This window comes from Pinus tabuliformis, chromosome 9 (assembly GCF_031772625.1).
Source record: "Pinus tabuliformis cultivar Carrire ecotype Pingquan chromosome 9, CPIR1, whole genome shotgun sequence".
NCBI lineage: Eukaryota > Viridiplantae > Streptophyta > Pinopsida > Pinales > Pinaceae > Pinus > Pinus tabuliformis.
In genome coordinates this window covers 423,095,645-423,112,023 of record NC_142307.1, presented here as the reverse complement: position 1 = coordinate 423,112,023, position 16,379 = coordinate 423,095,645, and positions in this window count along the sequence as shown.

Here is a 16,379-nt window from a genome sequence, read left to right as displayed (position 1 = left end):
TTCCAAACAGGGGTGCATTGTCTTTCGATGATATTTCCTGCAAGGATGTTGCTTTTGCTTCCATTTAAGTATTTCCTCTTGATTACCTCTGTCCACCAGGTCCCTTTCTCGGTGAGAATTCTCCAAACCAGTTTGCAACCCAGAGCCATGTTTGCTATCCTTGGTATTCTGATTCTGAGCCCTCCTTTTTCTAGAGGGAGTGTGACCTTGTCCCACTTCACCAAGCTGAACTTTTTTGTGTCTTGCTTTCCTCCTTGCCATAGGAAACTTCTGATGATCAATTCCATGTGCTTGTGGATGCCTGCCGGTGCTAGGGTGGTAGCAAATTGGTAGATTGGAAGGGCTGATAGGATGGCCTTTATTAAAATGGTTCTGCCAGCCAGATTTAACCAATGCACTCCCCAATTCTGTAGTTTCCCTCTCATTTTCTCAATTATTTTCACCCATATCTCCGCTTTTATTGTTTCTTTGGCTAAGGGGAGTCCTAAATATGTGAAGTGGGTCCAGTTTCCCTGGGCAGGGATTTCCATAATTGTGGATATTCTCTGAATTATATTTCTTGGCACATTCCAGGTGTATATCATACACTTGTTGTTATTTAATTTGCCTCCTGAAGCTTGAAGGAAGAGATCCAGGATTCTTTTGAACCTTCGTGCCATAATGCTGGAAGCTCCCCCTATTAGCAAAGTGTCATCTGCAAAAAGGGAGTGATTTATTCCTTTGGTTCCTCTGGTTATATCCACCCCTGTAATTTCTTTTAATTTGCGCTTGTTCTCTAGATGCAAGCTGAGGGTTTCGGCCACAATGATGTAAAGGAAGGGTGACAACGGGAAACCCTGCCTCAGTCCTCTTGAGCTCTTGAAGGCAGTGCAGGGCCTTCCATTAATGAGGGGAGCTGTCCAGTTTTGGGAAATGCATTCCATTACCCTGCTTGTGAAAAACTCTGAGATGCCAAATTTCAGAAGGACTGCCCTGAGAAAAGAGTGATTTACCCGGTCGAAAGCGTTCGCCATGTCCAGCTTGATGATCATACCCCTCTCCTTCCTGGATAAACTGCTGTGAATTGCCTCCTGGATGAGAATGACATTGTCCGTTATGTGGCGGTTAGGGACAAAACCCCCTTGATTTTCAGATATGAGAGAGGGAAGGATATTTTTTAACCTTTGCGCCAAGATTTTTGTGATGATTTTATATGAAACGTTACATAAGGAGATTGGGCAGAATCTGTCAAAGGATTGGGGATTCGATTCTTTGGGGATAAGTGCTAAATGAGAGGCCTTGATACTGCTGCCCATTTTGCATTTTTTGAAAAAGTTTTTGGCCATTCTTATGTAATCTTTCTTAATTACTTCCCAGTGGGTTTTGTAAAAGGCCACTGTGAGTCCATCAGGCCCTGGTGCCTTATCCAGAGGCATGCTTTGGATGGTTCTTTCGATTTCTTCCTGCGTGACTTCCTTTTCTAATTCTGCATTTTGTTCTTCTGTGATTTTGCTCTCTATTATCTTTAGAAAGTCTGGGTTTTCCGTGTATTGGGGGTCAGCAGATAGGAGGTTTTGAAAATGGCTGGTCGCTGCTTCTTTGATTTCCCATTGTTCTGTTAGGACTCTGCCTTCCCTTGTAATTTTCCCAATATTGTTCCCTGCTCTCCTTAGTTTGATACTGTTGTGGAAGAACGAAGTGTTCTTGTCGCCTGAATTGAGCCAGAGGCATCTCGATTTTTGCCTCAGCTCTTCCTCCTCCATGCGGTTCTGATTATACAGCTCCATGTATAATTTGGTTTCCATCCTTAAGTCTTCTGCTATGTCTTGACCCTTCTCTTTTTCTTGATTCCACTCTGTCAGTTTCTCTTGGAGCTCGATTTTCCTTTTTTTTCCCTCAGTTGCGAAGTTTCTTGCCCATTGTTTGATAGCTGTCCGTAGAATTTTGATCTTCGTTTCCCATATGTAATGTGGGGAGCCAACAATTTCTGTTGCCCAATTCTCTTTAACCAGATTCATGAAATCTTCACTCCTTTCCCATGCTCTGCTGTATTTAAAGGGTAATGGTCCCATATTTTCTCCTTTAACCAGATGCAAAGCGACTGGTTTATGATCTGAAAAATATCCTTGAATTATTGTGCTCTGGATCCTTGAGAAGTTGACCACAATGCTCTCTTGAACCAGTATGCGGTCCAGCCTCTCTTTGATGTTGTTTCTACCAGTCCTCTTGTTCGACCAAGTAAAGCGCCCATTCTGTGGGGGGACATCTACAAAGCTGTGAGTTTGGATGATTTTCTCCAAAGCTTCCCTTGAGGGATCTGCAAAAAAATTTCCCCCCATCTTCTCATCTACATTTCTTATTAAATTCAAGTCTCCACCCAGGAAAATGTTTCTGTCTTGGGTGCTCATTAAGTCCATGGTGATTGAATCCCAGCAAGAGGCTTTGTCTCTGTAGTGGGGAGGAGCATAGACATTGTATATTGTGAATTCTTCATTATTGGATATATATTGTATATCTGTTCTTAGCCACCATTTGTTTTGCCTGCTGTCTTTAAACTTCCATTTACTTTTATCCCATATGGTTCCTAATCCACCTGAGGCACCTACTGCGCTCAGCCCTATTCCTTCAAAGCTTCTGTTTCTCTTTACAATGTTTTGGAAGTCCTGTTCATTGATTTTGGTCTCCTGAAGAAGTAGAAAGTCTGGGTGTTCCGATTTGATGAGGTCACGGACTGCATTGATTTTTAGGGAGGAGCCCATCCCCCTACAATTCCAAGAGACCAGCTTCATCATTTACTATGTTTGTTGTGTGGTCCGCTTTTCTCCTTCATCTTCTCCCCGCTTCCTTTGGTCTTATCTAGAAAGGTATCCATTGGTTGTTGTGTCCCTGTGGCCATTTCCTTTGCTGTGTTCTCATCTCTTATCTCTTTGTTTGACTTCCGGCCTACTTTTCTGGGTGGGTCGGTGGACGTGATATTTTCCTTTGTCTTGTTCCTTGTTAGGATTCTTTCAACAGTTGGGGGAGGGGAGGATGGGGGAGGATAAGGAGGGGATATTATAGGGCCTCTCGGCGAGGAGGGGGGGGATGGGGGATCCTCAGCTGAAAGAGATTCGAAAGGGTTGGAGGAGGAGGGAAAAGAGGGGCCAGATCCGGTGGGATGGGAAGGGGAAGCCGGGGTTTCTTGGGAGGGTTTTGAGAGATTTCCCGGGGGTGGATTTGACTTCTTTCTCTTGACTTTTTCCCATGGTTCTTCCGGTGCTTCAGCGTTTTCAGACTCTATTGGTTTATTTTTACTGCATCTATTAGCAAAATGCCCGTATTCATGACATACCTTACATTTAAGCGGTAGCTGCTCGTAGTCCACTTGTTGAATGTGCGTCCACTGGTCTACCTTGAGTTTGATCGCTTCCGGTAGTCCTTTCCCCAGATCCACTTCTACACATATCCGGGCGCATGCATGCATGTTCTCCCTTGGCTCCGATCTATCAATATATTTCCCCACAGCGTTTCCTATAGCTCTGACCGATTCATCTCCCCAGCAGTGGAGAGGCAGATGGGGGAGACGGACCCAGACTGGGACAGCACTGGGAACGTCCATCTCAGGGTCAAAATCAGGGGTCCACCTATTGAGATACAAGCCTCTTGTGTCCATGAAATATGGGCCATTTCTGAAGATAAGGTTGCGATCTTCCACTGATTCGAAGAGGAAGGTGAAGAAGCCCCTCCCACAAAACCTTATTGCTATCTTTCCTTAGACCATTGAGTTCCAGTTTCTTTCCACCCAGCGTTAGACAGTGCGGGGTGATGGCCATAGCCCGGTGAACTGGCCCACCAGGCCACGATCTGCTAAAGCTACTGCAGCTCTCCTCGGTAGGGCGGGAGGGAGCGAAACTTCTGGGATTTCATCTAGCTTCTTAATGAACTTTGAGGCTGTAGGGCGTATTTTTTCTGAGGTGGTCTCTTTGGTTAGAGAGGCAAACATTTTTTCCAGATCATCCTTCTCTTGGGTTGGCGGATCCATTGTAAGAGAGAACTGCAGCACAGAAGCGCTTCAGCGAGGGCAGAGGGAAAGGGCCGCAGGCCCCCGATGAATGGGCAGGAGGCCCCAGGGTGGAAAGGGGAGCGTGCAGGAGGGGAAGCCGCCCAGCAGCAAAGCTGCCAGGCGCAGGCGCGCAGAGGGAAGCTAGAGGCAGCAGCCTAGGTCAGGGATGCAGAGCGCGGGCTCACTCACGTTCGACCAAAAAATCTCCTATCTTTCCAAATTAAACAACCTAAAATTATGATTTTTGAAAAAAATTAATCAGAAAAAAAATATTCAGTAAAAAATATATATATATAAAATATATTAATTAAACTACGTAATTAATTAATATTACACCAAATTTTACCCACTAAATTGAAAAAAGACAACTATTAATTGAACACTTTGTTAGTTAAAATATTTCCTTTATTTCTCTCATCACATATAGGCCTATTGGCATATACTCAACCTAATTCACACTTCATCAATGCCTCATGATGGAAAAGCACCCACTTCTTTAGTTCTTTCATAAATGAAACCACCTTTGTTTTCCTGAAGTCATGGACTCAAACATTCGAATCTAAATGAAATTCTAAAAAATGGAAGCCTCCAAATTTCCCTTTGGTAGGTGTTAACTAAGAGTAGAGAGGTAGATTTCCCACTTTCATAAAAAAGGGGATACACAATCCCAATTCCAAGGCACATAGTGAAATATTTTTTGAAATTCAAAGTTGATTTTTTAATTAGGATAATTGATAAACTTGTCACCAAGGAAACCTAGTTGAGTGAGTGGGACTGTCATTATATACCTGAGATTAACCCAACTTCCCACAATTTTTGTCAAAATTTTTAACTTGGGAAAGGTCTTTATATTGGTTAGAAAATGCCTTCTAATACTCCACATCCACCCTTTGGTCTAACCCTATGGGCTTCAAAACTCCAATGCTTATTTTTTTAAAGTTCCTCACCTATAGTACTCTTCAACAACTCTCAAGTTTAAACCTTACAAAGAAAGGAAAAAAATAAAATATCTCAAAAGATATTCACATTTCACCCAACTTTACACAATCCCAATAATATAACATCCCACATGGTTTTTCTACTCAATTTAACCACTACTAATTACATTCAACCTATTTGTGAAGAAAAAAATCAGAATTCGGATTAACTATATGTGCACCTAAAAAATAGAGACGGTGTTATTATCTACTGTTGTTGACTTTTATGTCTCTTTTCTTTTCCTCTCAATGCATCCCTATTAGCAGTCTTCTGATTGCTTAGCATTTCTAGCCAAAGGGGACAACGCTGGCCAATAAATTAATTCAGTCGAAGCCATGCTACAAGCTTTAAGAATATTGTTTTCTGCATGGAATCTTTGACTAAGAAATGGGAGCAAAGAAACCCTTACATCCATCTCTTGTTTCCGCCCAAGTGGACCTTGGGTTTCGTTTGGGTGGACAAAACATGACTGAGTGAAACGAAACATGACCAGCTAGGTCGCTTCTCTCGATTTAACTACACTCATCCCCAAGGAATGCGCTTCACTATTGGGATTTCTGGAATCGTATCAAAGGCTTCCAGATTGGGACTCCCTGATGTTAGGTGTTTTATGATGGGAGATAATGATACACTGATTCCGCTGCAAAATGTGGTGTAGATGATGGTCAAATAAGATCATAATCAATATTACTACATCAATAACATTCCTGAATTGACATATTAGAAAGTGATTCGTCTATGGCGTATGGTGAATTAGGATTTGACATTATTTGTCCAATGAGAAGAGCCCTTGACCAGAAAAATGTATGGGATAACAAGGTGACCATTCTAGGAAATATAATGAAGGGAAAAAATATACATGTTGAGAGGGTGAAGAAGGTGATAATTTTAGTGACACTTAGCAAAGATGTGGTGAGAGATAGGACACAACCTCAACAAGAACTAGTAAAGGTATATAATATCATCCTACATAATGGATATTGATGCAACCCTTCCCATTGAAAGGAGGTGAAACCATGTCCATCAATAAGGGAGAACATAGTAATGTGTAGAGAAGGTGAGATAGAGAGTAGGCAAAAACATTAGCAATAAGTAGTGACAGTGGATAAAATTGTCCCTTGTTAAGGATAAGATGAAATTTGTCTTGTTTGAAGGGGATAAATCCTTGTTTGTCCACAAGGGATAATAGAGCATAAATACATGGTGAGCTAGTGAAGGAGATGTAGAAGGCAAGTGAAAACATTAGCAAGGGATATTGATGGTATAAAACCTTGTTTATTATTTGATGCAACGATGGGACTCTTCCTAATGAAAGGGGATAAATCCTTAATTCCTTACACAGAGAGAGAAACAAGCCATACAAGTAAATGGTAGCACTAGGCAAGATAGTGAAGAGATAACATTATGAAAAAGATATAATATAAAAGGCATGAGATGTGAGGTACTAGCTACAAGTTTAAGTAAGCAACATAATATTTGTGATATGAAAGATGCATCATTCAAGGATATAAACTTGTGTTAGAGACTAATGTGAAAGATTATAAATGGGATGACCATTTCCAAGAAGGGTGAGGCTATCTAGAGTTAACTGTAACCCCAGGTAGCGACCCAAAAGGAACTAATCACTAATATAAGAAACAAAAAAGGAGTATCGAGGACCATGTGAAGCATGTGGCATGAGATAAGAGAATAGAAATGGGATGAGATGAAATGAAATGAGAAATATGACTAAGACAGTATTGAATCCCAAGATGTATAGGAACAACCATTAGCCACTTAGAACACAAGATATTCCCTCGAGGCATCGAAGGGATTTTTCTAGCTTTGAGATTCGCTGAATTTTGAAGTTAAGACAAGAAGAAGATGGGGTGCATGATCACTATCAAATGATTAATCATGAACATCAAAATAAATTTAGGGAGATAATATGACCTTAATCCATTAAGATAATTGGTAGACAATAACAAAAGCAAAATGAGACAAAAGACAAAGAGAGAACAAAAACAAGCGTAAAAGTGTGCTCCTAATATTTCAAGGGGAACCCAAGGATAGGAGAGACAAAAATCAACAAAAAAATCATGATTTCAATTCTCTTAATCCAATTTTATTTTAGTTTGAGTTTCAAGAACATTTTTATGACCTAGGTCATTAGAGTAAATTTCAGCCTAAAGATGGCCTCCTAAGGAAAAATAATAAAATAAAAATTATGAATTTTGGAAGGAAAATAAGAAACCTACTTTTTTAATTGTATTTTTGGCTTATCTCCTTATAGGTTTACTTAAATTTCAATTGTAAACACTCGTTGGATGCAAAATTAAGTTCCACAATCTATGAGTACCCATTATGCATACTTCTACGAAGACCCACATTGATAAAATTTGAAGATACATTAAACATTAGAGGAAATTTCAACCTAAAAGGGCCCATGAAATTTTCATGTAATTTCCATGTCATAATATGTAAATTAATAAAAATCCTTTAAAATTAAAAAGAGGTACATGTAAATATTTTGGAGAGAAAAGAAGAAAACTACTTTTTTAATTGTATTTTGGGTTTATATCCTTATAGGTTTATTCAAATTTCAAGTATAGACACTCGTTGGATGTGGAATTAAATTCCACATCCAACGAGTACCCATTATACATAATTTTGAGAAGACCTACATTGATAAAAATTGAATATACATTAAAAAAGTGTGTTGATTGAGAAAACCCATATCGATAAAAAAATGAGGATACATTAAAAAATTGTGAACACACTTTTTTAATGTATCTTCAATTTTTATCAATGTGGGCATAATGAGAACTCATTGGATGTGGAATTTAATTCCACATCCAACGAGTGTCTACACTTGAAATTTGAGTAAGCCTATAAGGTGATAAGTCAAAAATACGATTAAAAAAAAAAATTTCTTATTTTTCCTCCAAAATTCATAACTCTTATTATATTATTTTTCCTAATGAGGCCTCTTTTAGGCTAAAATTTCCTCTAATGAAAGTGTGTAGTGTAGAAATTTTGAATAATATAACACTTATTCACAGAGTTTATCCTGATTATACACTATTTTCGGAATGCATGCATAATACATAACCTCCTCTACCATTGATCATCAATTTGCGGAATTAAAAACAATCGCATGCGCACATTGAAACATCAATCACACATATCAACGCAGTATGTAATGGGGAAAGCATACAGCTGAAAACCCCCAACTATTTGTATATTATAATGATAGAGAACATGTAACAGTACATAGTACAATACTCCTCACAAGTACTCAATACTATCTCCACTTGCTACACACAAACTAGCTCAGATCTGAACAAGTCACGGGTTCAAATCTCCTCCACTGTTTGCCTGCCTCTACTACGCAATCCAATTTGAGAATAGATCAGATCCAAGTTCGAATTCCCTTGGCTTGTGCTACGCAATCCTGATTGGAAATCTCAATCAATGATTGTTGAAATCTCATGCATAGCTATAGTCACAACTGATAGTAGTCTCACCCTTTCACCCACCTCTAACACTTGTCTCCACTGAACTGTCCATGCACTGAGTTAACTGATGTATTCTTTAGTTGATTTATGAGTTAATAATTAGTTAATTAATTAATAATTAATTCACATCACTCATCACTAGTGTATTTAGCAGTTAGACTAAATATAACTAGTTCAACCAAGTCAAACTGAACACAACTCCATCAACTCCTCAATCAACTCCACCAAACTCAATCACTTGAGTTCTAACTGAAGTCCATCATGAAATAGCTCAAATAACACATAGGAAAAGCGTATTTCCTTCTGGAAGTTACATGTGCCACATCTGTAGCTCGAACTAAAGTGCTGCAAGAGGATAAGATAATGTTTATAGTCCAAATATTATTAAGAGCTAATAATATTCGACTGTTCTATTTTTAGACTGGCAGTCTAAAAATAGACTCCGCCCATATGTCTAATAATAGATGTACATCTATTTTTACCAACATGACCAATCATCCATAAATAGCATCCTGCAACTCATAGACCATGATCCATATGTCTAAAAATAGACATAGTCTAAAAATAGACTTTGCGCCAAAAATAGCCTGCGGGCCCACTTAGTGAAGGCGACTTCTTTTCACTAAGGTCCATCATCTTGCTGCATTTTCAACACTCCCTCTCAACAAGATATGGATTATCTGCAACCCCTATCCTGCCTCTGTGGTATTCGAATTTTCTCCTGGTGAGCGCCTTCGTCAAGATATCAGCATCCTGATCCTCCGTGGGAATGTATGAAAGTAACATGATTCTCTGCTGCACACAATCTCTGATATGATGGTAACTGATGTCGATGTGCTTGGATCTATCATGAAATACTAGATTAGCCGAGATTTTAATGCAACTCTGGTTATCACAATAAATCACAGTAGGCTCCAAGTGTGACCCGAAAAACTCGACCAGGATCTTCCTCATCCATATAGCCTCGCATGTAGCCAAAATTGCTGCCATATACTCGGCCTCTGCTGAACTGAGTGCCACAGATCTTTGCTTCCTACTATACCAAGAAACTGTTATCAACCCGATACTGAAGATCCCTCCAGATGTGCTCTTTCTGTCCGTTGGGCTCCCTGCCCAATCTGCATCCGTGAAGCCACATAGCTTCACCTCATCGTCCTGTCTGTACCACAATCCATATCCCGATGTGACTCTAAGATAACGCAATACATGCTTGCCTGCCTTCCAGAAGAGCTCGGTTGGCTTAACCATAGCTTGTGAAAGCTGGTTAACAGCATAGCATATATTGGGTCGTGTATTGACCAGATATATAAGCGACCCCACCAACTGTCGATAAACAATGGCATCCACTACCTCCGCTAAAGTAGCATCCTCCTTCCTCCAACCTCCAGGAAGAGGAGTATCAACAGGCTTGCAGCCATGCATGTTGAACTTCTCCAATATCTCCTGGGCATACTTACCCTGAGAAACAAATAGTCCATCATTGCACTGCCAAATTTCCAATCCCAGGAAATAATGAAGGAGGCCCAAGTCCTTCATCTCAAACTCTCTAGCAAGATCCTCCTTGCATGAAAGTATAAACAACTCATCTCCCATCAAAATAAAATCATCTACATAAAGTACAATGATCAGCAACTTATCCTCCACCACAATCTGGTATAGGTTAGGATCTGCCTCACTCTGTGAGAAGCCTCGGGCAACAAATCTTGCCTTGTACTTCTCCACACTCTCGTCAGTTACCTGCTTCACTTTGTAGATCCATCTCGAACCCACCACTGATTTCCCCTCCGATCTTGGGACAATCTCCCATGCACTGTTTCTGACAATCGAATCATACCCTTCCACCATGGCATCTACCCATGCGGGATCCTCCACAGCTTCCTCGAAAGAGGATGGCTCAGTCATGACACATTTGCTCACAAGATCCATGTATCTAGTGTACCGATTAGGTGACTATCTCTGTCTGCACTATGTTGTAGGTGGTCCTACAACCTTCTCTGCATCTTGAGCCAGTTGCTCAGCTTTTGTAGTGTGCTTTCGCCCTCTGATGGTTGGCGCTGCATGAGTGGTCTCTTCCACTCCATCAACTTCATCTTGTGGCTGATCCTCATCCTAAAGCTCATCCTTAGGAACTAATAGCTCCTCATCTGCATGCAAGTGTGGCTCCCTATCAAGCGAACACTTCATGGCTTTCTCCTTCTAAAATTTGATATCCCGTCGCACAACAGTCTTGCGACTGTTTGGAAAATACACACGATAGTTGTGGGGTGTATCAGTGTACCCCACAAATATCCCAACCTCTACGGTCGGCTCCAACTTCTTCCTGGCATCCTTCGTCACATGCATGTAAACAGGAGAACCAAAAATCTTCAAATGGGAAATATCAGGCCTCTTACCAGAATAAGCCTCCTCGGGTGTACTCATGCCAAGTATCTTGTGAGGACAACGGTTCTACACATATACTGCAGTATTGCATGCCTCCACCCACAGGTGAAGGGGTAGGCCCTGATCATGCAACATCACCCGTGCAGCACCCACGATCATTCTGTTCTTCCGCTCAGCAACCCCGTTTTGTTGTGGGTTATGGGGAGCTATGAGCTCTCCTCGAATCCCTTCTGCGCTACAGAAGTCCTTGAACTCACCAGAGATGAATTCACCACCATTGTCGCTCCTAAGAGCCTTCACCTTCTTCCTCGATTCCTTCTCGACTAGTGCTTTGAACTCACAGAACTTTGAGTATGTCTCGCTCTTCTTCTACATGAAGAAGATCCAGAACTTTCGAGAGAAATCATCAACAAAGATCACATAGTACTTGTGCTTTGCTGTCGAAGCTCCTAAGAAAGGTCCACACACATCTGTGTGAATTCCCTCAAGGATCGTCATGGCATGACTATCCTTCTCATGAAAGGTGGCTTTCAAAAATTTTCCCAAAGTACACCCCTTGCACTGATCTGACTACGCAAGAGTGCCTTTAGGAAGCCCAGTAGAAATCTGTTGCAGTATCTTCAAGGCTCCATGGTGAAGGTGGCCCAATATTTGGTGCCACAGCTCGCCATCATCCCGACTCACCAATCCTGCTACCTTGCATGCCATTGCTGTGCAGCCATGTACATGCAATTGATAAAGGTTATTGACTCGAACCCCTATCTTCCGGGTTTCTCCAGTTTTCTTACTATGCAGGAAAGCCTTTCCCTCGGTGAAGACAACATCATATCCCATGTCTTCTAACATCGCCACAGAGATAAGATTCTTCTTCAATCCTGGAACATGCATCACTTCCTTCAATACGAAGGGTTTACCAAACTCCCTCTCAAAGGAAATGGTACTGATACCGGTCGCCCTGTATCTACCATCATCGCCCATCTCGATGTGCACTCCAAGATCTTTCTCATCCAGATCAAAAAACAAATCTCGACCTCATGTCATGTGGAAAGACGCACCACTGTCCAAGAACCATACCGATCCCATCACACTTGATACCAAGCATGCGATCAGTGAAAAATCTAGCTCAAACTGTGAGGCTAAGGCCTCTCCCGCTGTAGATCCAGCAGCTTGCTTATTTTTCTTCTTCTGCAGACAATTTGTGGCATAATGTCCATGTTGGTGACAGTGAAAGCACTTCACCTTGGACATGTCCTGCTTCTTTCCTTTCGCACCGGAATGAGAAGATTTCTTGTTCTTCCCCTTCTTTGCTTTGGCAGCCAAAGCGCAATTTTCTTCATCAGATGCCTTTGATGAAGATCTGTCCCTGGTATTCTGCCTGATCTCCTCTTGCACAAGATCAGACCAAAGTCTCTCCCATCCTGGAAATTTTTCCCGACCATTGACAGAGTCCTGATAGGAATGCCAACTCTTCGAAAGACCAAGGAGAGCCAAGCTCACCAAGTCCTCATCATCGATAGTCACCCCCACACTTCCCAGCTCATCCTGGCATTGGGTGAACTTTGTGAGATACTTGGGCATACTGTCTCCTTTCTCACACTTAATGTTTCTAAGTTTATCCTTGAGCACCAACTTCCTCTGGTCACTCTTGCTTTGGAATAAATCTGTCAACGCTTTCCACATCAAGTATGGAGAAGCCTTTCCATGCAGGCTGGATACAATGTGATCCTTCACGCCCTGCAACAAAATCCTTCGACACTTTGTTGTCTTCTTTTGCCAAGCCTCAACCTGAGCAGCATCAGTAGGCTTTGGGACCTCAGAATCTATGAACTCCTTCAACCCATTTTCATATAACACCGCCTCCATCCTGTCTTTCCATGCAATATAATTCGAGCTGCCTTCAAGGGCATACTCCAATCGCAATCCGTTGAAAGACATTTCAACTTCGACACCAAGAAAACACTACTGCAAATTCGAATTCCACCAGCTCAAAACTCAACCACTTATGATCTAAAACTCGTGAGAACAAATTATTTCTCATACAGAGATTAACTGTATGGGCATTTGCCGAATATCTCACCTTCCAAAATAAGGATGAATCCAGAGGCTACCTGGCCCGATTACAGACTCTGCCCGAAGAAATAAAATGTAATCACTTTCTGAATAATAGATCTGATGATCAACTTCGCTCCGATAACATGTAGAAATTTTGAATAATATAACACTTATTCACAGAGTTTATCCTAATTATACACTATTTGCGGAATGCATGCATAATACATAACCTCCTCTACCATTGATCATCAATTTGTGGAATTAAAAACAATCGCATGCGCACATTGAAACATCAATCACACATATCAACACAGTATGTAATGGGGAAAGCATACAGCTGAAAACCCCCAACTATCTGTATATTATAATGATAGAGAACATGTAACAATACATAGTACAATACTCCTCACAAGTACTCAGTACTATCTCCACCTGCTACACACAAACTAGCTCAGATCTGAACAAGTCATGGGTTCAAATCTCCTCCACTGTTTGCCTTCCTCTACTGCGCAATCCAAGTTGATAATAGATCATATCCAAGTTCAAATTCCCTTGGCTTGTGCTACGCAATCCTCATTGGCAATCTCAATCAATGATTGTGCAAATCTCATGCACAGCTATAGTCACAACTGATAGTAGTCTCACCCTTTCACCCACCTCTAACACTTGTCTCCACTGAACTATCCATGCACTGAGTTAACTAATCTATTCTTTAGTTGATTTATGAGTTAATAATTAGTGAATTAATTAATAATTAATTCACATCACTCATCACAAGTGTATTTGGCAGTTAGACTAAATACAACTAGTTCAACTAAGTCAAACTGAACACAACTCCATCAACTCCTCAATCAACTCCACCAAACTCAATCATTTGAGTTCTAACTGAAGTCCATCATGCAATAGCTCAACTAACCCATAGGAAAAGCATATTTCCTTCTGGCAATTGCATGTGCCACATCCGTAGCTTGAACTGAAGTACTACAAGAGGATAAGTTAATGTTTATAGTCCAAATATTATTAAGAGCTTATAATATTCGACTGTTCTATTTTTAGACTGGTAGTCTAAAAATAGACTCCGGCCATATGTCTAAAAATAGAGGTCCATCTATTTTTACCAACATGACCAATCATCCATAAATAGCATCCTGTAACTCATAGATCATGATCAATATGTCTAAAAATAGACATAGTCTAAAAATAGACTTTGCGCCAAAAATAGTCTGGGGGCCCACTTAGTGAAGGCGACTTCTTTTCACTAAGCTCCATCATCTTGTTGCATTTTCAACATGTAGAACACATTTTTTTAATGTATCTTCATTTTTTGTCAATGTGGGTCTTCTCAAAAGTATACATAATGTGTATTCATTGGATGTGAAATTTAATTCTGCATCCAACAAGTGTCTATACTTGAAACTTGAATAAACTTATAAGGAGATAGGCCAAAAATACAATTAAAAAATGTAGATTTTTTCTTTTCCCTCCAAAATTATTTACATGTATCTCTTTTTAAATTTAAAGGATTTTGATTGGTTTACATATTATGACATGGAAATTATATGAAAATATCATGGGAACTTTTAAGTTGAAATTTCCTTTAATGCATCTCTAAGGCTCTTAAGTTCAAGCTCTAAAGTTTGAAGGTAGGTGTCTAAAGTTTTCTAAAGTCCAATGATTTGTTCATTCATTTGTATCATGCAAAGTATGAAATGGTCACATGGCATACATGTTGGTTTAGGTTGTATGCCAACTTGGATGGAAAGTGAAGGTGGTTGATTGCCACCTAACTAAGGGGATGTGGTGTTGTAGGTGGTATGCCAACTTGTCTTAAAGAAGGGGAGTTGTATGATACTTTAGTAAGGACCAATTCCCCGTGTGATATTGAAAGGAAGTGTTGTAACGTTTCCATGTTTAAACTAGTTCATGTTTGGAAAAGAGGGAGAGTATCCTATGGATTGATGTGACACTTGAGGTAAAGGATTAAGTTGTGATATTGTTACGTAAAAACCTTATCTAGGAGGTTTTCCAAGAAGGTTTATTACATGATTACTAGATAGGTGTTTGAGGATACATTTACAAGATAATTTGAATTACATGTTAAATATTTGAAATGTTCAAAGGAAGGAGGTGATTGGATCTAAAATGAAAGGAGTTGGGACTAGGATACCTTGAGTTAGTGGTCTTCATAAATAAAATAAAATAAATAAAAAAGAGATAAGGAGAGGGAACACTTCATTTATGAAATCTCGGGGTTAACAAGGACTAGCTCATGGAGTCTCCAAAATTTATAACAATAGTCAAAGTGATGCACTGTTCTACTAGAAGAGGGAATGCCTAAACTCTAGGGTTTGGAAGTGTTGATGCCTCGAATTTCGCTACACCAACATCAGGGAAAACCACCCGGTCTGGACCTTAAAGTAGTTTCTTTTTCGTTTGGAATAGTGGCTATGACTGTTTTAACTAGGTCCAATTACCTTTTCCCAATCGCTATCGATTTTAAAATATGCCTTGAATTACCAATAGCTAGGGACATCAGATCAATTATTCTAATTGATCAAGCAAGAATAATGACCCTTAAGTTTTTTTGTGGAACAACCAAACAAATCTCAAGTTTTTCCTCGAAGAGAGGACTTCTAAAATAACACATGCATGATTTAACTAGTATGTAATTAATCTATCCTATCTTGATTGAAGGAAAGAAAAATCATTCTCCCAATCAAGAGTTGATTTATTTAAAGAAGACATTAAGGAATTGAAGTAAAAATGAAGGAATTAGATCAAGGATATAGCTCTTGAGATCTGACTCCTTGTTAATATAAAAACTAACAATCAAGCCCTTAGTAAATAGTTACATAAGTGTTTGATAAAAGTATATTCAATCCCTAAGGTATATACATATAAAAACTATTCATTACCCAGGTTTTCTTGTTATTCGAATGCGATCTAAAATGGTTGTATTTATTACATGGTAATAAAACTTAATCATATACTAAAAGAAATGAAATATTTTAAGTCAATTCTTTTAATTAAATAATTAATTAAAAGAATTGTTAAAGCATATATCACCATCCAAATAAAATAACAATTTGTTGCTAGATGTATTAAAAAATTACATCATTGGCATATTCAGAAATGAGATGATGTTGAATTGTGCTAATAATATACATATAACAGACAAATTGAAAGATGGAATGAGTGCAAATTATACAAAAAAAAACATTAAAACATTGATAAAAATACAGGATGTATCACACTCCTTTTGTAAAATACATAGTCTCAGTCCTTTTCCTTTATTCCAAAGCTTCCTAAAAGTGCATAAACGTGACTCTTTGAAGTCTCTTTAAACAAAAAAACTAAGAACTTTGATCCAATCATTTTATTAAGATGAGCTTCTGAAAATATAGAAATGTTATCTCCACTCAGCTTTGTTCATAAAATTCAAGACCTGG